We start from the raw sequence: 7,460 nt of genomic DNA, 5'->3' as shown, positions 1-7,460 counted from the left end.
TCCACACAGGGCCTCCATGTTGCTTGGGCTTTTCCCAGTGTAATTGGGTCCTGGTGCGGCAGGGTGTGGGATGGGGGGTGTCGGGAGGGTGGTATGGAGAGGCACCCTACACACTGGGTGGGAGAGCCCATAAGTCCTCGTGACCTGATCATGGAGATCCCACAGCATCACTGCCACCACATTCTGCTTGTCAAGCAAGTCACTAAGGCGAACCCAGATAGAAATAAATATTTATTTGTGCAAATTTCTGATTCAAAGTACAGTTTTGGGTTGATCTCGAGAAGCCAGATTCTTTTAAGCCAGGAGATGATGCAGTTTTTCTATAGAAAGAGGCCTATAGCAAGCATTTAATTTGTCGACTGCTTGGCTTTATATGTTAAGGATGTCTGGATTCTAGAATGTATATTGCTGGCATTCTTCATAAAATCCTGTTGGTTTTTTTTTTTTTTTTAACTTTTTATTTGGTAACAATGTTAAACTGAACAAAAGCCCACAAGAGAAGTACAAAGAACACTTGTATACTTTTTACCTAGATTCACCAAGGAACAAAGCATTTCATTTCAGTTCTGTTTGCTTGACACACTCGGTGTGGGGCGCGCATGCACACACGCACACAAGTGTTTCCTGAGCCTTTAGGAGAAAGTTGCAGAGCATAGGTCATAGCCCATTAGCCCTGTGTCCTCCAGTGTGTTTTTCCTGAGTAAGGATAACATAACCACACTACACTTACTAGCCAGCCTCACAGTCATAGGATGTTTGTATTTACTTCCAGCCACCGTGTATATCAATTCATGTCAGTTGACCCAGGCATGCCCTAATTAAATTTAGTTGTCCTGTCCCCTTTGGTCTGCTTCAATCTGGAATGTTTCCTCACACTCTTTGTCTTTTATGACATTGACATTTGTGATGAATGTGATCCTTCCTTTTTAAAGAATGCTTATTTGGGGGGTTGGTCTGGTGTTTCTTCGTGAGATTCTTGTGGACCTCTAACTGGAACAGCTTGTAAGGAATGTATTGGAAGCCCTCTGCTTGGGAAATAGGCTGCAAATAAGTTTTTTCCTGGTCTTTCCTTTTTTATTTTTTAATTGTAAAAATTTACACAGAACATAAAACTTATACTCTGTGTTAGTCTTAACCATATTTCAGTTTATATGCCAGTCTTTTCTCTTTAGACTTTGCTTGTGCCATGCAAAAGTCTATTTTGATGAAATCGAATGTATGGGTTTTCCTTTCATGGTCTCTGCATTGTGAGTCAGGGTTAGAACTCTATACCCAGGTTTCACAGAAATCCCCATAGGTTTTCTTCTCTTTTTCTTTCTTTTTTTTTTTTTTTAAAGATTTTATTTATTTATTCATGAGAGACACACAGAAAGAGTGAGAGGCAGAGACACAGGCAGAGGGAGAAGCAGGCTCCATGCAGGGAGCCCGACGTGGGACTCGATCCTGGGTCTCCAGGACCAGAACTTGATCCTGGGTCTCCAAGATCAGGCCCTGGGCTGAAGGCGGTGCTAAACTGCTGAGCCACCCGGGCTGCCCCCGACAGGTTTTCTTCCCACGTTTGTGCAATTCCTTGTTTTCCATGTAGATCTCAGGTCTGTTTGGAGTTTGCTTATTCTTGTATGTGGGGTGTTATCTTTCCCTGAGTGGCTACCAGAGGAGTTTTTTAATGAAAAGAGAAACCACTTCAGGAGATGCTGGGAGGGGCAGTTCCAGTGATCAGCACCTCAGTAGTGTTTATGTCTTGACAAAAAAAGGAATTAAGGAAGTCAGGAGATATACCCCCAACAAGAACTAACACTAAACATCCGCATGAAGGAGGTTGGGTGGAGGTGCAGGAAGGACAGGGATAGGGACCTGTGAGGGGAAGGTCGCCGTATGTCCGTAAGTTTTACAGGTACCAGTAGGGACGGATCTGTATGAACATAAGGTTCAAGGCAGCTAATTGAACAACAGCAAAAACAACCAATGTCTAAGTACAAGACTAAATACTAAAGGGAATTTGGCCAAGAGATGCCCATGAAAACAGGTAATTAAGATGCAAGGTTACAGATGCTGGGATGGGGGCTCCCCTCCCCCAGCCTTTAGAATTTAGGTCAGGGTCACCAAGCTGGGGACATGAGAGGTGCACAGGGTGGCTGAGTGGGGAGACACTGAGGTCAGGTGTAGACACTGTGATGCATGGTCATGTCAGAAACCATTGGAAGTTCTTGGGATCTGAGCAGGAACAAATGTGGAGGTTGTCAGAGTCCGGGCATGAATGAGGGGCCCCTGAGATACCCTGCTACCTGAGGAGGGCCTGTCAGAGTTCGGGACGGCTACACAGGAGAAGCTGGAGAACCAGAAGGGGTCTCGGAAGCTTCCCTCCCCAACTGCTGTGATGGACCCAGGCAGCTGCCCCATGACAGAGCTGAGGCTTGGAAGTAGCTGGATCTGGGCCTCTCTCTTCCTTTGAAGCTGCCTTTCCCTCCACACCTCCCTCCACAACCCCACCCAGCCTGTCATTGGCATGTTTAGTCAGGTCCTGGGCCCAAACTGGCCACCAGGCAAGGAGAGATTACCAGCCCCATTGCACAGGCTGGGGGCACCCACCTGTCGGGGGATGTCAGGTGCTTGGCAGCCAAAGTGACAGACGCCTACTGCTCCCTGACCACCACACGGTGCACCCGTTGGTCCCTCTGCCTGTGACCCGCCTGTGGTTCCCATCTCTGTAAAAGCCAGATTCCTTCAAGCTCCTTGGTGTTCTGGAACCTTAGAGGCACACCTGCCTTTGCATCTGTTCTAGCCTTTTCCATGTTGCCCCTTCTCACTTATTAAATACCTCCTGCCGGTCCTTCAGTCCCTGCTCAGAGAAGTCTGCCCAGAGCGCACGCACCATGTCACGTGGCACAGCACTCTTCCTCCAGAGCGCACACCAGCTCCCAACACATTGTCCAGTGTTTGCTGCTCATGCTCATTGCTTGTGTCCCCACTAGAGTCCTGGCCTCCGAGGGCAGGGGCTTTCTCTGTCGTGTCCGCAGCTGTGTGTTCAGTGCTGTAAACAGCCCCCGGCACGGTGCGAGTGCTTGCAGTGTGCTTGCAAACCAGCCACTGCCTCCATTCATGCACCAGATTGCTGTCCTCATTCTGTCATGACCCGGCTTTTCCATGGTTTCTGTGAGAGGAGGAAACAGGTGAAGCCATTTGCCCTAGGGCACACAGCAGGGGGTTCAGGATTTGAGCCCCAGGCCTGCCTAAACCTGGAGTTAACATCCACAAGGCCCAAAGGGTGAAGGGAGCCAGCTTGAATTTGAATTTGAAAACGAACCTGGGTGGAAGCAGTGCAAGCCTGGTGGTGCCAGGAGGGGAGGGTGAGTGTCCACCTCAGGATGAATCGGGGCAGCTTTCAGGGTTCTGGGAGCTCGAGCTTCGCAGCCTATATTCTGAATCACAGTCATGTAGGAACTGGAACCCTCCAACATTGCTGGGGGAATGTAAGGCGGTGCCACCCCTGTGGGTGTCAGTGGTTCCCGACATCCAGCAGCCCTCTCCCAGGTGACTTTTCAGAAGGAGTTAAGACAGGTCTTCAAACACTTGTACATGAATGTTCACAGCAGTGCTGTTCACAGTTGCCAAAAGGCCAACCCAAACGAATGTCCGTCAGCAGGTGGGTGGATGGGTAAACAAAATGTGGCAGATCTAGACAGTGGTAGGATTCCAGTAATACGAAATGCCCAGGAGGGCACATCCGTGGAGACGGAAAGCAGATTAGTGGTGGCCAGGCTTGTGGGAGGGGAAGTGACAGTGGAGGTTTTTTTTTTGTTTTTTTTTTTTAAGGATTTTATTTATTCATCAGAGAGGCAGAGACACAGGGAGAGGGAAAAGCAGGTTCTCCATGGGGAGCCCAGTGTGGGACTCGATCTCTGGACCCTGGGATCATGACCTGAGCCAAAGGCAGACACTCAACCACTAAGCCACCCAGGGGGACGGGGTTTCTTCAGGGCGATAGGGATGCTTTGGAAATAGTGGTCTGTAATAGTTGTACAACACTGTGAATGTACTAAATGCACTCAAATTGTGCACTTCAAAATGGCTGAAATGGTAAATTTTGTGTGTATTTTTACTGCAATATAAAACAAACACACGGGGCCAGCATTTGCTAAAAAAATGAAACAGGCATGCACTTAGAAAAACAGGGATGTGGGATGTTGCGGAGCGGGGAAGGAAGTCCAGCGGCTCAGCGGTGCTGAGAGGGGATGCCACTCCCCCTGTCCTCACAGAGACCCCGGCTGGGACAGCAACCTGGCCAGAACTGGGGCTCTCTCCCAGCTCGCCCAGTCCTCCCTGAGAGAAGACCTTCAAGGGGCATCTGCACCCATGCTGTCTGCCAATGGAGACCTTAACGGTCAACTCTGAGAGAGTAACTGCACTGGCAGCGCCTGGCTGGCTCAGTTGTGGAGCATTCGATTCTTGACCTCAAAGTCGTGAGTTCAAGCCCCATGATGGGAGTGGAGCGTATTTTTAAAAAAACAGGTAATTGCTCTATGCCTGGTTCTGTCCTAAGTACTTTACCTGTATTAACATTTCATTCTTGGGGCACCTGGCTGGCTCAGATGGTTAAGTGTTTGCTGTTGGCTTAGTTCATGATCCTGGGGTCCTGGGATTGAGCCCCACAATCAGGCTCCCTGGTAGCCAGGAGCCTGCTTCTCCCTCTCCCTCTGCCTGCCGCTCCCCCTGCTTATGCTCTCTATGTCAAATGAAATCTTAAAAAAAATTAAGTCAGAGCTGTGAGGTAGACACACTTTTTGGTGGCCATTTTCCAGATGAACAAATTGCAGGAAAGAAAGGTTACGCTCCATGCCCCAGATCACCCAGCCAGCAAGTGGCAGAGCCAGACTGTGAACACCAGCAGGCTGCTCGAGAGTCTGCGCCCTTAGCCAGGGCCCACTTTGTGTCAGGCAAGTTCGCAAGCACGGGCACACTGGCTGCTCACAACCTGTGGCCCGGTGTTACAGGCGAGGACACAGGCACAGGGGCAGCAAGCCGGCTGCCTGACAATAGCGTGAGGAAGTGAGCCCTGAACCGGGAAATTAGAATCTTGGATGCAAATGCTAAAAGTAGAACATCTGGGGGAGACTTTGTGGCCCTTTCAGCACACAAGAGACATAATTTTCAGGGAAGTGCCTCTGTAAAGGGAGTGACTTTTTCCTAATCCACCTGATTTGTCCTACTAATCTTCAGGATTTGTACAGGATACACATATTTCTAATTGATGTAATTTGGTTCCAACTACCAATCTTAACAGAGCCTGAATCAAAGTATTTGTGGGCTTACGCTTTTCTATTTTTTTTTTAAGATTTTATTTATTTCACAGAGGACACAAGCAGGGGGAATGGCATGCAGAGGGAGAGGGAGAAGCAGGCTCCCCCAGGACTCCGGGATCATAACCTGAGCCGAAGGCAGATGCTTAACCCACTGAGCCACGGAGGTGCACTTCTGTGTCCCCTTCTATCTGGGCCTTAGTCTTCCCATCAGGAAGGATGATGGGTATTTAAAGGAGTTTTGGGAGGAGGAGGTCTCTTTCCCATGACGCATGTGGGACAGTTTCTGTCTGGAGAGAGAAGCTGGTTTAAAAGCCCTGGCTGCTGGATCCCCAGGTGGCAGGGTGCATGCTCCCCTCCTTTCCTTCCTTACTGGCCCTGCCCTCCCTCCCTCAGCCCTTTCTAGCTCCCTCCTCTTTCCCAGGCTCCAAAGCCCTGATTCTAAAATAGTTATGGGCATGTGAAGGGGAGGGAGGTGGCCACTGGACCGCTGTCAATGCGCAGAGGCAAACAGGATTTACACGAGAAAGGAAAAAGTGAGAAACCTACAGAGAGTCTGGGAACCGGATTTGTTTTTACATTTGGGGGGACAAAATGATTATCCAGAAACCAGGAATGAGCAGGCTTGCAGGGGGCACTAAAACGATTACAGGATGTGTGGGATTTTCCAGAAAACCTTGAGAGTTCAGCTGCAGAGCGTGTGGGGGGAGGCTGTGCCTGTGACATCTGCGGTGGCCTCCCTGTGGCGGCGCCCCACAGGCAGCCCGGGCTGGCTCCGGTCCTTCATCAGAGCTTCCTCAAGACCTGGGTTCTGTCTGTCTGTGCCGGCAGCCACAGTGATTATTATGCCCCTCCGTTCCTGCACTGACAGCCACGTGCGTGCGCATCCGCAGCCTCCACCTCATCTGGATCTGCATCCGCAGCGATCTCCTTGCCGCCTTCCAGGCCCATCTGTGTTCCTCTCCTAGGGCTGCCCTAACGGATCCCCACAACCTCAGTGGCGTAGTCACAGAAATGTTTTTTTTTTTTTTCTTTGCTCCCAATTCTGGAGACCAGAGGCTCTAAATCAGAATTATCAGCAGGGCCACGCTCCGTCCCGAGGCCCTAGGGGACAATCTTGCTTGCTCCTTCCAGCTCCCTGGGGCTCCTGGCATTTCGTGGCTCCCGCCTCTGCCTCTGTTTTGTCCCCTCTTCCCCGTGTCTTCTCTCACCCATGATGACGCTGGTCATTGGGTTTAGCCCCCACTCTCATAATCCAGGATGATCTCATCTCAAAATCCTTTATTACATTTGCAAAGACCTTTATTCCAGATGAGGCCCCAGTCACAGGTTCCAGGGGTTGGGTTAGGATGTGGACATATTTTCGGGGGGATCAACATTCACCCCACTATAATAGCTATGCTTCTGTCTGTAGCAGCATCTACATCCTTCTGTGTATCCACATGCACATCCACGGCTGCATCCATACCTCTGAGCATATCCTTACCTATGTGCGTATCCCTGTCTGCACCTGTATCTATACCCCTGTGTCTGTGTAACCAAGATTATACGTATACAATCAAATAACAATAGGAATTATTTTATGAAGAATCCTAGCTGATTTTTTTAAAGATTTTATTTATTTATTCATAGAGACAGAGAGAGAGAGAGAGAGAGGCAGAGACACAGGCAGAGGGAGAAGCAGGCATCATACAGAGAGCCTGACCTGGGACTCGATCCAGGGTCTCCAGGATCACGCCCTGGGCTGCAGGCGGCGCTAAACCGCTGCGCCACTGGGGCTGCCCCTAGCTGATTTTTACTTTTGTATTTATCCAAATCCTTTCGAAGAGCGTAGATTAGTTTATTAGTTGTGATAGAAAAGAAGAAATCTATCACCATTCTGAGGAATACAGGGAAACCTTCATAAAACCAGCCTATTACCCTCTCGTCCCAAGCCTCCTCCTGCTGCTCTTCTGCCCATCTCAGGTGGCTGCTCTGTCCTCTCTGTCACCCAGGGCATGTCCTGGCCCCTCCCGTTCCCCACCTCCTCCTGTGCAGGTGGCAGGCCACCATTTTACCCACGTTCTCCCAAGGTGGGGCTCAGCACCTGTCACGCTGGCCAAGATTTCAAGTCTTCTGTGCAATGGAGCGCTGCTGGTGCCCTTCTCCTGTTCTAGGCAATTC

The sequence above is a fragment of the Vulpes lagopus genome, chromosome 2 (genome assembly GCF_018345385.1).
Source record: "Vulpes lagopus strain Blue_001 chromosome 2, ASM1834538v1, whole genome shotgun sequence".
Taxonomy (NCBI): domain Eukaryota; kingdom Metazoa; phylum Chordata; class Mammalia; order Carnivora; family Canidae; genus Vulpes; species Vulpes lagopus.
The sequence above is the reverse complement of the archived record's forward strand: the minus strand, read 5'-3'. Positions refer to the sequence as shown.